The sequence below is a fragment of the Rhinopithecus roxellana genome, chromosome 11 (assembly GCF_007565055.1).
Source record: "Rhinopithecus roxellana isolate Shanxi Qingling chromosome 11, ASM756505v1, whole genome shotgun sequence".
NCBI classification, from domain to species: Eukaryota; Metazoa; Chordata; class Mammalia; order Primates; family Cercopithecidae; genus Rhinopithecus; species Rhinopithecus roxellana.
In genome coordinates, this window is record NC_044559.1 from 97,495,275 (window position 1) to 97,512,423 (window position 17,149).

Consider the following 17,149-nt stretch of genomic DNA (forward strand, 5'->3'; position numbering starts at 1 on the left):
GGTGCGATCATAGCTCACTGCAGCCTCAAATCCCTGGCCTCAAGCAATCCTCCAGCCTCAGCCTCTCAAGTAGGGCTACAGATGCATGCCACCGCACCCAGTTAATTTTTTTATTTTTTGTAGAGATGGGGTCTTGCTTTGCTGCCCAGGCTGGTCTCAAACTCCTGGCCTCAAGTGATCCTCCTGCCTTGGGCTCCCAGAGTGCTGAGGTGACAGGCATGAGCCACTGCACCTGGCCTATTATTTGTCTTTTGTCCAAGTGTTCTGTGTGTGTGTGTGCCCATACACACACGAGCACCACATTAAAATGAAGTTCAGCTAGCCTTAATGTGTCATTGAGAATCATCCTTTGCACTTTTAAAAGGCGTGCCCCAGTGGTCTTTGAAGGGAGTCCTCCCTCTCACTATTCCTGCTGCCCTGTCTCTTAATGCCAGCTTCCCACTTTTATTGTTGTTCATTGCTTCTAACTTGGCTCACACATGTGATAGTCCAGTCACTTACTAGTGGCTTTCCCATCCATATGTTTGCTTCTAGAATTATTGCTGTCAGAATGGCAAGCCTTGGGCACTAATGTAGTAGGCAGCTATCTGAGGGGTGATGGATGCCTGGAACTATTCCAGACACAGTGATGTCTGCAGGTCACTGTGCAGTTCCAATCAGTGGGGACCTTCTCTAATGGGGAGACGGTTTGTTGATTTGGCATTTTATTTATTTGCTTTTTTACAAATGTTCAAATAACAATGATGATTATTATACGTATTATTATTCCTGTGGCTAATCCAACCCTTGATGGTTGAGAATTAGCCATATTGTTATTTATAATCAGGATCAGGTGTTTGGCATGAATTCAGGAGACAGGGAGGTCTCTGAGGATGGATGAAGGCAGTCAGAGAAGCTCTCCTGGAAACTGGGGGCATCCGGGCTGAATCCTGAAAGATTTGTATGAGAACAGGGAGGAAGTGGCCAAGGCTCTGTGAATATGTCTGGAAGAACCAGCTTTCCTTGCTAAAGGCGTCTAGGGAAAAAGGTTGGAGAAAGAAGCCAGAATAAAAGTTGGGTCTCATGGCAGCCTCATCCCTGAGGTCTGCAGTGGAGGTTGTTGGCTGCTTGGTGGAGAGGGATAAGTTGCTGCTCAATGCTCCAGACCTAGAGGTACTTGCTACTCTAGTAGTTTGGTAGTATGTGAGTAAAACTCACTATGTGAATAAAACTCACTGGGGCTGGGCATGGTGGCTCACTCCTGTAACTTCAGCCCTTTGGGAGGCCAAAGGCAGGAGGATCACTTGAAGCCAGGAGTTTAAGACCAGCCTGAGCAACATAATGAGACTCCATCTCAAAAAAAAAAAAAAAAAAAAGAAAGAAAGAAAGTTTATTTGATTTTCAATTCTGGAAGTTGGAAGATGAAAATAAAAACTCACCAGAAACATCCATTCACTGTGGGCACCTCCATGGGCACCATCTGTCAAACCTCTGGCTTGAAACATTAACCTAAAAGTATGCCTTTGTCCGGCATATCTCTCTTCCAGATGCAATTGGTCTAGATTTAGTTCCAGAGTCCAGTCCAAATTTTTGCACAGGGGGTTGATAACCTCGTGAAAGTCGGTAACAGTTTGTTTTGTCAGGAAAGAAATGCCTTGGAAAGGTCAAGAGAGCCCTGGAGGGAAGAGACAAGCCCTCCTGGTCTGGCTCTAGCTTACCTAGCATCTCCTCCTGCTGCGTGAATCATGCTCGTTCTCCTTTCTCCGGTGTCCTGTTTCCCTCTGGAATTCTTTTCTGCTTTTATTCCGGTTTGACTCGTTTCTTGAACTTCAACCTGTCGCTAAATTTGGACCTTTTCCTGGTTGTATTCTTGCTCTTTTCTTTTTCCTAAATGATCCTGACAGCATGAAAGCTAGTTGATGGTGGGGTTTTCCTGTCAATATATTCTGAAGTTTTACTGTCTAGTGACTGAGGTTTTTTCTTTGTCTTTAAGCAAACCAGATTTCTAAAACTCAAGAGTTTCAGGCAGAGGCTTTCTTTCTTTCTTTTTTTTTTTTTTGTGAGACGGAGTCTTGCTCTGTCACCAGGCTAGAGTGCAGTGGCTCGATCTCAGCTCACTGCAACCTCCGACTCTCTGGGTCAAGCAATTCTCCTGCCTCAGCCTCCCAGGTAGCTGGGATTAACAGGCATGTGCCACCACACCTGGCTAATTTTTGTATTTTTAGTAGAAACAGGGTTTCACTATATTGGCCAGGATGGTCTCGATCTCCTGACCTCGTGATCCTGACTCGCCTCAGCCTCCCAGAGTGCTGGGATTACAGGCTGAGCCACCACGCCCGACCCAGGCACAGGCTTTTTAAACTCCTTCTTTGTCCCTGAGCTCACGATTTCACTGCAGATTTTCTTCTATCTGGACTTACAGTTGTAGAGCCCCAAGGCGATTGCTGTGCACACTAATGAGTTTGAGAGCCCATGCTCTAGAGGTCAGGAGGGGAATAAGCCAGGAGAAGACGTGAGCGCCTGGGCAGAGAGTAGCACCTCTCTTTAAGAAGAGGGAGGGATGAGAATGTTTCTGTTCTGCCCTTTTTTCTTGGCTCCCTGTGATTCTCTTGGCCTGTTCCCCCCACCAGAGTTTTGCTCTGTGGTCTAGGCTGGAGTGCAGTGGTAAGACCATGGCTCACTGCAGCCTCAACCTCCCAGGCTTAAGCGATCCTCCCACCTCAGCTCCCCTAGTAGCTGGGAGGTGTGCGACACCATGCCCGGCTAATTTTTTGTATTTTTTGTAGACACAGGGTCTTGCTATGTTGCCCAGGCTTGTCTCAAACTCCTGGGCTCAATTGATCCTCTCACTTTGGCCCCCTAAAGTGCTGGAATGATAGGTATGAGCCACCCCACCCTGCCTTTTTAATTTTTTTTTTTTTTTGAGTGAAGCAAGGTATTGCTTTGTTGCCCCAGCTGGAGAACAGTGGTACAATCGTAGCTCACTGTAACCTGCAACTCCTGGGCCCAAACAATCTTTCTCCTTCAGCCTGTTGAGTACCTGGGACCACAGGCGGGCCCAGCTAATTTTTTATTTTTTTTTAGAGACAAGGTCTCACTGTATTGCCCACTGTATTGTCTCCTGGCCTCAAACCATCCTCCTGCCTCAGCCTCCCAAAGTGCTGGGATTACAGGCATGAGCCACTGCGCCCAGCCCATTTTCTTTTTGAGTACTTTTCTTTTTCTTTCTTTTGTGGCTGGTTCAATAAGAGATTCTCCTTTTCCTAAGCAGGCCAAGGAGTTTTGAAACCAGCTTGGAGCCCTAAGGAGGATTTTTTCCCAGGGGAGAAAGAGAGGCTTACATTGGTCTAGCCCAGTTCTCAAGGCACCAAATCTTTTTATTAATAAAGAGATTTGTGGAGGAAAGGGAAAATGATATTTTTGTTGTTGGCACAAAATCAGTCTGCTTAAACCCAATAATTTGTCTGTGTTTACCGCAACCATCTTTGTGGCTTACAGGAATGAGTTCATGACTGTCTGAATTCCACCAGGCAGTGGTGACAATAATTTTATTTTATTTTTTAACCTTGTGGGAACTTCACATGGGCTGACTCCTCTTTGACCCCGCACCCATCACAAGATGATTTTTTTCCTAGAAGTTGCCTCTGGGCCTGGGCTTCTGGAGATGAACCCCATTCTCTCTATGCTGGACAAACCAGGCTTCTGACATCCTGCCTGCGGAATATTTATAAAAATGAGCGCCAAGGGATTCAGCTGTGGTTTCTTGCAATGCCTGGTGCGGTGCCAGCTGTTGCCCAGTTCAGAGTCCTCTGTGCTTTAGTGAATTCTTTCCTGACTTTTTCCAGCGGTAAGAATACAAGGAAGTGCTGAGTAGACAACAGAGAGGAGATGAGAAGATGGACCTCCATAGCCTAAGACAAAAGACTTCCCAAAGCCACGCTTGTTAACCACTAACCAGCTGATAAACGAGGGGCTTTCCTCTGTAGTCTGGGATTGCAGGGCTGGAGCCTTCTGTGTTGGGGACCTCTCCCAGGCTGAGTCATCAAGAGCCACACAGAGTGTCAGCCCTCGAGTCTAAGGAATGACTCTGTAACCTTGTGAGTCATCTTTCATACAAATTGCACCTTGTCAGGCAAACCACAAGGGGAAATGCGTGCTTGCCTTAATTCTACTCTGGTACATTCTAGCTTAGGTGGGGTTTCCCCTCACTCTTTGAAGAAAATAAATGCAGAGATTGCCTCTGCCTGGAATGCTTGGCGTAGACCAAGTCGTAGCCAAATCACTCACCCTGGATGCTTTTGATGAGTTATTCCAGTCTCCTGACTCTCTACCCAGCATGTCTTTTTCTGTGGATTTGAGTCTTTGTTAGTCCCATCCAACTCCGTGATGAATTTCAACCCATTTCTTATTTTCTCAGATGTCCCTTTGTGACAAGGCTGCTGTTCCCAAGCCTCCATATTTGTTCTTTTGTTTTTAATTTTTTTAAAGGCAGGATCTTGCTCTGTTGCCCAGGCTGAAGTGCAGTGATGCAAACATGGCTCACTGCAGCCTTAACCTCCTGGGCTCAAGCAATCCTCCTGCCTTGGCCTCCCATTTAGCTGGGACCACAGGAGCACACCTCCACACTCAGCTAATTTGTTCAATTTTTTGTAGAGACAGGGTTTCACTTTGTTGCCCAGGCTGGTCTTGAACTCCTGGCCTCAAGCAGTCCTCCCACCTCAACCTCCCAAAGTGCCAAGATTACAGGTGGGAGCCACCATGCCTGGCCATCTCTATATTTGGATCTGATTTTAACTTTGAATTTAGGAAGTACTCATATTTACCAAAAATGACTCTTGCTTATAGACCAAATAATAAAATTTTAGTCCTCCCAGAAAAATAAGTGCTTTGGAGAACCATTGGATAGAAATAACTTTATTCACTGAGTTTACGATGAATGGGAAAAAATGCATTCTTTTATTGAGTACTTTTTATAAGAGGTTTAAAAAGATACTTTAACCACTGCCTGTAATTTGTAGTTGCTGATGTTGATGAGTATTTGAGAGGGAAAAAGCTCTTTGGAGGCAGCAAATTAATCACAGCAGAGTATCCAGTTTCATTCGTACGTGTGGTTGTCTTGTCTTGTTTGCTATTTTCTTTCTTAGATTTTTCAGGAGAGACTTTGTCCTTTTTCAGAGACAGTTGGAGTGGGTGGCCTTGAGGACTTGAAAAGCTGACATAGGATGATTTCGAAGTCATTTCACATCTGAAGCCATGATTTAAATATCAGCGTTAAGGTAAGTACTGAGGAAAGAAAAATGACACTTTTGTGGTTAACGCATTATTGGCTTTGCTTGCACTGTTAGAAGAGGTTAAAGCACATTGGTGATTTTGGAGGTTAAAGCACAAGGGTGATTTTGTTTGAATCATGTTCAACAAACCAGAGCTCGGAGAAGATTAAGGTGGCCTCTGTGATGCGGTGTGGGGCCACAGACATACAGGGGAGCTGAGCCATTGTGATGGTTGGAAATGTCTTCATTTTTCCTCGGAGGTCATGTGTCCCAGTGTGCCCTTTAGGAGCTCCAGGAAAGAACAGGAAAACTTAAAGCTGTGGTTTTCTTTCTGAGCTGAGCTGTGGCTATTAGGGAGCTTCTGGGGAGTGTGAATTAGATAGGACCTTTAGGAGCAGAGCCAGCCAAAGGAGTGGGAGCAGGAGCACCCTTCTGGAAACGGTGCTATTTGACCTGCCTCTCTGGAGCAGGAGTTCTCAATGTGTGTTCCCTGGAGCACAGCTCCCTACACTAATACAGTGGGGACCTGGGTCAGAGGGTGGGTCTATGCCTAATTGTGTTTGGAAAGCATTGGATTAAAGTTAAATGAACTAATGAGCTTTATGCATCTTGATAGGTGTGTGTAGTGGGCAGTACTAACCAGAGTTCCATGGAACTATTTTCTTGTGAGGCATCTTAAGACCAGTGTTCCATTTGTTCATTAAATATTGATTGCACACCAGCCACGGATGGTGTTCGATGCTGGGGATGCAGCAAAAACTGAGATTGACAGTGCTCATGTATAGATAATTAATACATTAACACGTAAGGAAAGGTAATTATTGAGAGACACAATAGCAAATGTTTTAGAGCCTGGTATCTGCAGCTCAGTGGCTTGGGTTTTCATCCTGGGTTTGACACTTATAAACTGCATGACCTTGGGAAAGACATGTAACCTCTCTTTCAATTTCTTTATGTGTAAGATGATCATAATAGTATTCACCTTGTAGATACTTTTATTGCGAGGACTAAAATTAAGAATATGTGCTGGCAAATACCAAGTTTATATTAATACAAGTGTCATCAGAATATGTACATATATTAATAGTAATTGTTACCAAAACACCAGGGGTTCGGTCTGGGTCCTGCTGCTCACGGCACAGAAAGCCAATGACTGAGACAACAAGTATTGCCAAGGAAGAAGGCTTTAATTGGGTGCTGCATCCGAGGAGATGGGAGCTCAGTCTCAAATCTATCTCCCTGACTGACGAAAACTAGGGGTTTATATAGCAGGGAAGAAATGTAGTCATGTGTGGGAAAACAGGAACCCAGAAGGGGCATGGAAGCAATCTTGTTGAATCAGGGGTCTGCGTTTTATTGTCTGGATGTGATCTGGTGAGTTTCATTTCTTTGATACTTTTTTTTTGAGAGGCCTGAAGGTCGTTTCCTGAGGAAGGATCTCAGATAAAACGAATATAAGTTTCAAGTGTTCAGACCAGAAAGTTCAATTTCTATGTTTACTTTTTTTAAATAAAAAAAAAGCTATATGGGACTGTTGGGTCGATTTCATAATGACTGAATACTTTGAAGGTTCTGTGGCTGCACGAATGGAGAAGATAGGGTGATGGGTGAGGACGTTTGAATAGGATGATCCAGCAATGCCCGGAAGCAGAGACCCATAAGAATGAGAAATAGCAAGTTATGCAGGTGGCATAAAGAAAGCTTCCAGATTGAAAAGCAAAGGCAAAGGGGATGTCTTGTGCAGAGAAAGCCTTTAACAAAATCCAATACCTCTTCATGTTTAAAAAAACACACATACACGCTCAGCCGGGCACAGTGACTCACGCCTGTAATCCCAGCACTTTGGGAGGCCGATGCAGGCAGATCATGAGGTCAGGAGATCGAGACCATCCTGGCCAACACAGTGAAACCTCGTCTCTACTAAAAGTACAAAAATTAGCTGGGCGTGGTGCCATATACCTATAGTCCCAGCTACTCCGGAGGCTGAGGCAGAAGAATCACCTGAACAGAAGTCTGAGGTTGTAGTGAGCCAAGATCGCTCCACCACACTCCAGTGACAGAGCAAGACTCCAAAAAAAAAAAAAAAAAACACCCCCCCCCACACACTCATTTGACTAGGAATAGAAGGGAACTTCTTCAGCCTGAAAAAGACATCTATGAAGAACCCACAGCTAACATGACACTGAATGGTGAAGGGCTGAAAGGTTTTCTCCTAAGCTCAGAGACAAGACAAGGATATCCATTCTCACCATTTCTGTTCAGTATTTGTGAACAATAAATTTTAGGTGTTGTGATGGTTAATATTAGGTGTCAACTTGATTGGACTGAGGGATGCTTAGATGCCTGGTAAAGTATTATTTCTGGGTGTATCTCTGAGGGGCTTGCCAGAGGAGATTGACATTTGAGTTGGTGGACTGGGAGAGGAAGACCCACCCTTGCTGTGGGTGGGCACCATCCAATTGGCTGCCAGCATGGCTAGAACAAAGCAGTGGAAGAAGGTGGGATAAGCAGCTTGCTGGATCTTCTGGCTCTCTTTCTTCTTCCTGTGCTGGATGCCTCCTTCCGCTCCTCCTGCCCTTAGACATCAGATTCCAGGTTCTTTGGCCTTTGGACTCTGGGATTTGCACCAGTGGCTTGCTGGGGGTCTGGGGCCTTTGGCCACAGACTGAAGACTGCACTGTTGGCTTCCCCGGTTTTGAGGCTTTAGGACTTGGGTTGAGCCACTACCAGCTTCTCTCTTCCCCAGCTTGCAGACAGCCTATCATGGGATTTCACCTTGTAACTGTGTGAGGCAGTTCTCACTAATAAATTCCCTTTCACATGTGTATGTATCCTGTTGGTTCTGCCCCTCTGGAGAACTCTAATACATGTGTCAACCTGGCTGGATTAAAAAATACCTAGATAGCTGATACAACATTATTTCTGGGTGTGTCCGTGAGCATGTTTCTGGATAAGATTGGTGTATGAGTGATAGTCTAAGTGAAAAAGATCCACCCTCCATGTGGGTGAGCACTGTCCAATTGACTGGTGGCCCGGATAGAACAAAAGACAGGGGAAAGGTCTTTGCTGAAGCTGGAACACTTCTTCTCCTGCCCTTGGACATCAGAGCTCCAGGTCCTCTGGCCTTCGGACTCTGGCATGTGCACCAGTGGCCCCAGGATTCTCAGATCTTGGGCCTTAGTTTGAGAGTGATACCATTGGCTACCCTGATTCTGAGGCCTTTGGACTTAGATGGAGACAGGCTACCAGTCTTCCTGGTTGTCCAACTTGAGGACACCTGGTTGTGGGACTTCTCAGCCCCCATTATCCTGTGAGCCAATTCCTCTAATACATTTCCTGTCTACCTCTATCTATCTGTCTATCTATCTATCTATCTATCTATCTATCTATCTATCTATCTATCCATCCTATTCATTCTGTCTCTCTGGAGAACCCTGACTTATACGGTATCGTGCTGGAGGTTCTAGCCACATCTGTTATACAAAAAAATGAAATAAGAGGCTTCCAGATTGGAAAATACAAGGTAAAACTATCTTTACTTACAGATGGCATGATCTTGTTTATAGAAAAATTTTAGGAGTTCACCATACTATTAAAACTAATAAGTAAGTTCAGCAAGATTGCAGGACATAAGATTAATATACAAAAATCAATTTTGGGCCGGGCGCGGTGGCTCAAGCCTGTAATCCCAGCACTTTGGGAGGCCGAGACTGGCGGATCACGAGGTCAGGAGATCGAGACCATCCTGGCTAATACGCTGAAACCCCGTCTCTACTAAAAAATACAAAAAAACTAGCCGGGCGACGAGGCGGGCGCCTGTAGTCCCAGCTACTCGGGAGGCTGAGACAGGAGAATGGCGTGAACCCGGGAGGCGGAGCTTGCAGTGAGCTGAGAGCCTGCCACAGCACTCCAGCCTGGGCGGCAGAGCAAGACTCCGTCTCAAAAAAAAAAAAAAAAAAAAAAAAAATCAATTTTGTTATATATATACTTGTAATGAATAATATGAAATAAAATAGAAACAATAATTCATTTTACAATAGCATGAAAAAGAATAAAAAACTTGGGAATAAGTTTAACAAAAGAAGTGTAAAACATATACCTTAAAACTACAAAACATCATTGAAAGAAATTAAAGAAGACCTAAATAACTGGAAAATCATTGCATGTGCACGGATCGGAAAACAATGTTGTTAAAATGGCAATACTCTTCAAATTGATCTACAGATTTCATGCAATCTCTGTCAAAAATCTCAGATGAATTTTTTTTTAATTGACAAGTTGATACTAAAACTAATATGGAAATTCAAGGGACCCAGAAAAACTATGACAATCCTGAAACAGAAGAACAAAATAGGAGACACAGCTTCCTGATTTTGAAATGTATTACAAAACTACAGTAATTAAGATAGTGTGGTACTGGTATTCTATTCTATTCTGTAGAATAGAATTGAGTCTAGAAATAAACTCATACATTATTTATGGTCATTTGATTTTCAGTAAATCAATGGAAACAATACAAAACAATGTCAAAACAATTCAATGGGGAAAAATAATCTCTTCAACAAATTGTACTGGGGAAACTGTATATCCATCTGCCAAAGAAAAGTTGGACTCCTACCTCACATCATAAACAAAAATTAACTCAAAATTAATAAGAGGCTTAAATGTAAGAGCTACAACTTTAAAACTCTCAGAAAAAGCATAGATATAAATGTAATGATCTTGGATTGGATTTTTTTTAGATATGATACCAAAAGGACAAGTGACAAAATAAAAATAGATAAATGTATCAAAATTAGAAACCCTTGTGCAGCAAAGGACAATATCAAGAAAGTGAAAAGGGCTATGCATTACTCCATTCTCGCATTGCTATAAAGAGCTACCTGAGACCGGGTCATTAATAAAGAAAATAGGTTTAATTGGCTGATGGATCTTCAGGCCATACAGGAAGCATGGTTGCAGAGGCCTCAGGAAACTTACAATCGTGGCAGAAGGTGAATGGGAAGCAGACACAGCCTGCATGGCTGAAGCAGGAGGAAGAGAGAAGGGGGAGGTACTACACACTTTTAAACAGCCAGATCTCGTGAGGACTCACCATCACAAGAACAGCAAGGGGGAAGTTTGCCCCCATGATCCAATCACTTCCCACCAGTTGTCTCCTCCAACATTGGGGGTTATAATTCAACATGAGATTTAGGCAAGAACACAAATCCAAACCATATCAGACTGGGCACAGGGACTCATGCCTGTAATCCTGGCACTTTGGGAGGCCAAAGCAGGAGGATTGTTTGAGTCCGGGAGTTTGAGACCAGCTTGGTCAACAGCGAGACCCTGACTCAGAAAAAAAAAAAAAAAGAAAAGAAAAGGAAAAAGACGATTCACTGAATGGGAGAAAATAGTTACAAATTATATATGTCATAAAGGACTGTATCTAGAATACATAAAGAACTCTTAAGACTCAATAATAAAAAGACAGTTTGATTAAAAATGGGCAAAGGATTGGAATGGATAGTCCTCCAAAGAAGATATGCTAATAACTATTAAGCATATGAGAAGATTTTTGCTATCATTAGTCATCAGGGAAATGGAAATTATAACCACAATAAAAAACACTTCATACCCACAAAGACAGATAGTGACAATCATTTGTGAGGATGTGAAGAAATTGGAATGCCTTTGTTTCCAAAGCAACTGTTTTGGGAAACAGTCCAGCAGTTCCTCAAACAATTAAACACAGATTTACCTTTTATAACCCAATATATCCACTCCTAGGCATATCCCCAAGAGAAATAGAAAACATACCTATACAAAATAATAATATTTCTAGCAGCATTATTCATAATACCTAAAGAATAGAAACCACACAAATGTTTGTCGGCTGAAGAAGAGACAAATAAAATGTGGTATGTCCATACAGTAAAATACTATTCAGCTTTAAAAAGGAGTGTAATGCTGACAAATGCTAAAACATGGATGAACCCTGAAAACATGCTAAGTGAAAGAAGCCAGACACCAAAGAACACATACTATATAATTCCTTTTGTGTGAAATTTCTAGAATAGGCAAATCCATGGACACAAAGTAGATTAACGGTCATCTGCTACTGGGGGTGTATGGTGACAAATTACGAGTGACTGTTGTGGGTGTGTGGTTTCTTCTGGGAATGATGAAAGTGACTAGAATTGACTTGCTAATGGCTGCACAATTCCGTGTATATATCAAAAACCATTGAACGATACATTTTACATTAGTGAATTGTATGGTATGTGTATTTTATACCAGTAAATCTGGCATGTGTGTGTGTGTGTGTGTGTCTTACATATATTGAAGGGTTAACTGTCAGCACTTGGTAATAGATGAGACTTAGGGAGTGAGGACAAGGGAGGAATTAAGAATGACCTCTGAATTTTGGTCTTGGGCAACTTCTGAGAAGGAGAAGAAAGACTGAGATTAGGAGGGTTTCTTTTTGCTTTGTTTTGTTTTTGTTTTATGGAGAGGGCCAGGTTCTAGAATTAAGAGTTCTATTGTGGACATATTAAGTTTGAGGTGTCTATTAACTATCCAGATAAATCTTAGGCAGACAGTTGAATGTGTGTCTAGAACTCCGAGGGGTAGTCTAGCCTGGAGATAATATTTAGATGATAAGTGAATCTGTAGGAAAGGATGAGAACAGAGAGAGAGAGAGAGAGAGAGAGAGAGAGAGAGAGAGTGCATGAGGCACAGGATGAGGTAGAATAGGAGAGGGGAGCTACAAAGCAAACTGAGAAGGAATGCCAGCCAGAGAGGAAGGAGAAGTAGGAGAGTGGGTGCAAGGTCACTGAACTCAGGCCCAGAGTCAAGTCCTAACGAGAGGTAGTCATAGGAGGACAGAAGGATCTATTGGAATTGCCAGGATGGATGCTGCCCGTGACTATGACAAGAGAAGTTCGGATTGGAAACTCCAGATCCGAGTGGGTTGAAGAGGGAATATGAAATGCTACAGTGGAGACAGTTTGGCACCTGTTTTCAGAAGTGTTGCTGTCACCAGATTCTGGTGAAAAATTGCTCTTGGATCCTTACCTGCTCTGCTGAAATGCCCACAAGGTGCTGTTTGAGTTTGAAGGTTGTGTCTTCCTGGGAGCCAGCCCTTCTGGGTATGAATGGTGCATCTATGTAGGGAGCTGCTAACTTGTAGGCCGGGTTGGGGCACGAGGGTGGTGTGAGGCTGGGTTTCAGAGAAGAGTGCCGTTCTTTGCCTTGTTCTCCGATGGTTTTGAGTTTGTTTAGTTGTTTTGATTGGGAGAAAATGTAAAGAAGGGGTTACTAACATGCTTTTTCAAAGTCTAGGTCAAATTGATAAAAAGAAATACCTGTTTGAAATCAGAATAAAGAGAAAAGACATTCCATGCTCTTGTTTTGGGGACAGGGTCTCCTTCTGTTGCTGCCTAGACTGGAGTGAAGTAGCCCAAACTCCTGGCCTCAAGTGATCCTCATGCCTCAGCCTCCCATGTAGCTGGGATTACAGGCATGTGCCACCATGGCCAACTTACTATTTTTATTTTTGTAGAGACAAAGTCTTGCTATGTTGCCCAGTTGTTCTCCAACTCCTGAGCTCAATGATCCTCCCAGCTTGGGCCTCCCACTGTGTTGGCATTGCAGGTGTGAGCCTGTGCACTAACTTCATTCCAGGCTTTTATCTGTAGTGAAAGCCTTTATGAAACACAGTCCTAACTGTACATATATAATTGCCTTGCATTTATTAGTGCATCAGTTGGTTGGGATTTGGACCCTGAGACTATAGCAGTTCCTGCAGTGAGCTGGAAGGCAAAGTGATAACTTTCTCAAAATGCACACACACAGATGCTTTTCAGAAACCTCAAAAGTGTATTGCCCACGGCTCTTACCATTTGCATCAGTACATTCTTTCCCCACGCTTTTTTACTAATTTAGATTATGTGAAAACAACTTTTTAAGACAGATGTTCCTTCAAGTAACAATCCATTCTTTCTCTTCTCTTGAGAAAATATTAGTTGGAAATGGACTGTTACTTAGGCTAGAAAGTCCATTTGAAATGTTTTGAGCAAACATCATTGTCTAAGTCCACTTCGTGCTGCCATAACAGAATACCACAGACTGGGTGGTTTATAAACAATAAAAGTTTATTTGGCTCATGGTTCTGGTGGCTGAGAAGTCCATGATCCAGGCGCCACATCTGGTGAGGGCCTTCGTGCTGCATCACCCCGGCAGAAGGCATCACATGGTGAGAGCAAGCAACAGAGAGCTGTACTCACTTTTATAGCAAATCCACCCTCATGATAAAGAACCCACTTCTGTGATAATGATATTAATCCGTTCACAAGGACAGAGCACTCATGACTAAGGGTCCTACCTCTCAACACTGTAGCATTTGGGATTAAGTTCCCAACACTTGAACTCTGGGGGACACATTCAAACCATAGCAATCATATTTTGAGCACATGACTAGGGACTGCTCATCTTGGATGAATCCAAGCTGTGTTTGTTTTTCTTTTACCAGATGTGTGTGTGTGTACGCCCCTGCACTTGCATATTTTGGTAAGTCAATTGTTTGAAGTTATATTTGAGTGTTCCTAGTAAAATTTTTTTCTTATTTGGAATACAAATGGCCTTTAGTGTTTTCTAACTGGCTTGGCATGAAATTAGAGAATGCCCTTATTTCTGTAACCTTAGGTAAAGTCTTTTTGTAGCAATTTTCTTATGTGTGTGGTTTAAAAAAACAAAACTATGTGGTTGTAATTGTTTGGTTGTGTTTTATTGTATATGTAAGATGCATACCGTGGGGGTTCAGAAGAAAGAATTGTTCAGTATTACTTTCATAAAACATTGAAAGAAGCATCTTCATTTGTTCTAGAGTGCAGATTCACAGGGTTTTTAAATGTATTATTCTGAGAAGATGATACTAGTAGTGTGTCCTAGGTGAAAAAATTTCTGGCTTAAAAGAAACCCTGCTTTTATTTATTTATTGATTGATTGATTGAGACAGGGCCTTGCTCTGTCACCTAGTCCGGAGTTCAGTGGTGCGATCACAGCTCACTGCAGCCTTGACCTCTTGGGTTCAAGGGATCCTCCTACCTAAGCCACCTATGTGGCTGAGACTATGGGTGTGAGCTGCAATGCCTGGCTAATTTAAAATTTTTTTTTTTGGTAGAGATGGGTGTCTTAGTTTGTTGCCCAGGCTGGTCTCAACTCCTAGGCTGAAGCAATCCTCCCCGCTTGGCCTCCTAAAGTTCTAGGAATACAGGCATGAGCCTGTATGTCCAGCCCAAGAAACAAACCCTGCTTTTAGAATCTTTTTTTTCTTTTTCTCCAGCTGTTCTGTGCCCTAGATTTATAACTTTGACTAACTTCTAGCAACTTCCAATCATGGGAGAATTAGAGTAGTTATCTGGGAAGAATTGTTTGAACTTCAACCTGTTATCTTGGCTGCAGGGCCTTCTTGGCCACAGGGCCGTGCTAAAGGGCACTTTGATTTCTTGATTTTAAAAGAGCAAGAGAAAGTGATCGCCAAGAGGAAGGGTTTGGTTGGCTTTGCTCAGAACTAACTGCCTCTCCAGAGAAGTCTGCATCGGCTGCTCATCATGACTAGGGTCGGGCAAGGTCAGTTTCCACTGTCTTCTAATTGTTTGCAGAGAATTGGACGGTACAAAGCAGGTGCCACTGACAACATTTCCCATCATTTTATGGACGAGTACTGATTCCGTCTTTTCTGCTCAGGGTGGATCTGTGCAAATAACTTTTGTTTCTCAAAAATGTCTGGTTTCTCTTGGGATGCAGCCAGGTCTCTAATGTGGTGGTGTGTGCTGTGTCGCAAACCTCAGCCCTGAAAGCCTGAGCTTGGCTTTGTCAGATCCGATGAGTGTGCAAGAGCAGGAAGCCACCCTTCGGGAGAATTCAGGGGCAAACGTACAAGTGATGTTTGTGAACCTGTGCAGACAAAACTTTGGGTAGATTCCTGTGAGATGTGGGGATCCGAGTGACATGAAGGGAGAAGAACAGAAAAAGACAGGTAAGGGACTTGTGGGTTTTCTTAACTCCATGTGGCTGCATTGAGAAAACCAGTTAACGTTTCATGGGCTGGTGGGAGCGTCATCTTACCGTTTTCTCTCTCTTTCTTTTTTTTTTTGGGGGGGGGGGGTAATGATTTTTCGATATTGACAAAAGCTTAAAGCGTTTCAGTTAAAAATGCCCCTAATTTGACCTTTTAAGTAAAAAATATACGAGTTTTTAAAACTCCTTTCCTACTACCAAAAAATCACGAAGTATCTAGCTCTCTAAATTGAGAAAGCAAGCAATGTTATAAAAACGCTGAAGGAATCTCTTTCTTCGTGACCTTTTGTTAAACTCGGTTTAAGCTGTAGACCTTATTTAAAATAAAATTTACCATAGAACAGGAAATAGAAGCTGTGGAAGACTCGAAATACACCTTTGTACTTCTCTGTTCTTCACCTGCTCTCTCGCTGTCTCTACACACACACACACACACACACACACACACACACACACACACACACACACACCCCTACCTATATTTGCATGAAGAATGGGTAATAAAAGTAGTGAAGGGCAAACAGAAGGTACAATACAATCAAGTAAGCGGTTGAATATAAACTGGAGCAAGTCTTAATTTTTTATTTCACTTTCATTCGGATACGTTTACTAATTTTCTTTGCTAGCTTTAAGACTTTTAAAACATTCTTTGGCCCTGGGAGGGAGTTGTATAACCATAAAACTTGAGAATCCTGGCCCTAGAATAAATGTTCCTTTTAAAACCCCAAGGACAGAAAATTGAATACAGCTGTGCAAAAAAGAAAAAAAAGAAAGCAAGAAAAGAAAAAAAAAAAAGAAAGAAAGAAAGAAAAGAAAAAAAAATAGCCAAGTGATGGTTTAGGCTTGCAGGCACCCTGACCAACTTTCCCAGTGCACTTGGGCTGTGGTTTCCTGGAGATGGGAGATGGGGAGCTTTGGTGTACTTCTTGAAGGTTTCAGAAAAAGGCCAAGACTTCTTCAGAACTGTATGTTTCTGGGATGTGGTTAAGAGCACATTCTTTTTGGCATGGTTATCTATCATCTTTCTTGTCCTAAGCATATCCTCTTGTTTTCCCCTGCAGAGGATTGGGGTTTCTAGGTCATTCTCTCAGATGCCGTGATTCTGCAAACCTTACAGTTCCTACCTAAAAGTAAGCTTCAGAGTTTAAGCAGTTTCCACCAGTCAGAAGTTGGAATGGATGAACTTTTGAGACCCGATCTTGCTCTTCTCCCTTAGTCACTGAATTTGCTCAGTATGGCCAGTTTGCAGGCATGATCCTAAGAACACGGCATTGCTATTCCCTGCTTCTCCTCTCCCTGGATGGAGACCAGGATGTTGCTTCTCTGATGTTTGCCTCGTGGGTTCCCGTGTTAGGTTTGTGGCCCACGGGGAGCTGTCACTGGGGACCCTACTGCAGCCTGGCATTAATCACTTTGCTCTTTGTCAGGCCGTGTCATGATGATTCATACTTCTTCCTCTACAAGATTAGATTACTGTAATTTTCATATCCTGGACTGCCCACGAGGGATTTGAATTAATACTTGTTGGTATAGAAAGCAGGATCATGTTTCTGGGGAGAAAGGACTGAACTTGCCCACTTGGCCATCATCAGAAAACATTAGGCAGGGCCTGGCTGAAAAATAATCCTGCCTTCAGGGCTTACCACATCAATTAGCTTACCATACAGGCCAGCAAGCCGTGTCTCTGTGAACACATGGTCCCTGGGCAGCAGATTTGTGGAAGTGATGCCAAGTCCAGGAGATCAGAATGCACGGAAGATTTTGCAAGGGAGTCCTATATTGAAATCAGACACTGCTTAATGAGGAAAATCTTTCCCAAAGAGGTATTTGAGAAG

At 43.0% G+C, this 17,149-nt stretch overlaps 1 protein-coding gene across 4 annotated transcripts in view; it reads left to right on the forward strand.

Annotated features, from left to right (window-relative positions):
• Positions 1–17,149, forward strand: part of LOC104668646 (supervillin) — a 286,257-nt gene that overhangs the window by 78,158 nt on the left and 190,950 nt on the right. For all 4 annotated transcript variants that reach the window (XM_030941487.1, XM_030941488.1, XM_030941491.1 and 1 more), the window contains exon 2: positions 5,155–5,255. The gene's annotated coding sequence lies outside the window, so the exon portion shown is untranslated. The remainder of the gene's footprint in view (positions 1–5,154; positions 5,256–17,149) is intronic.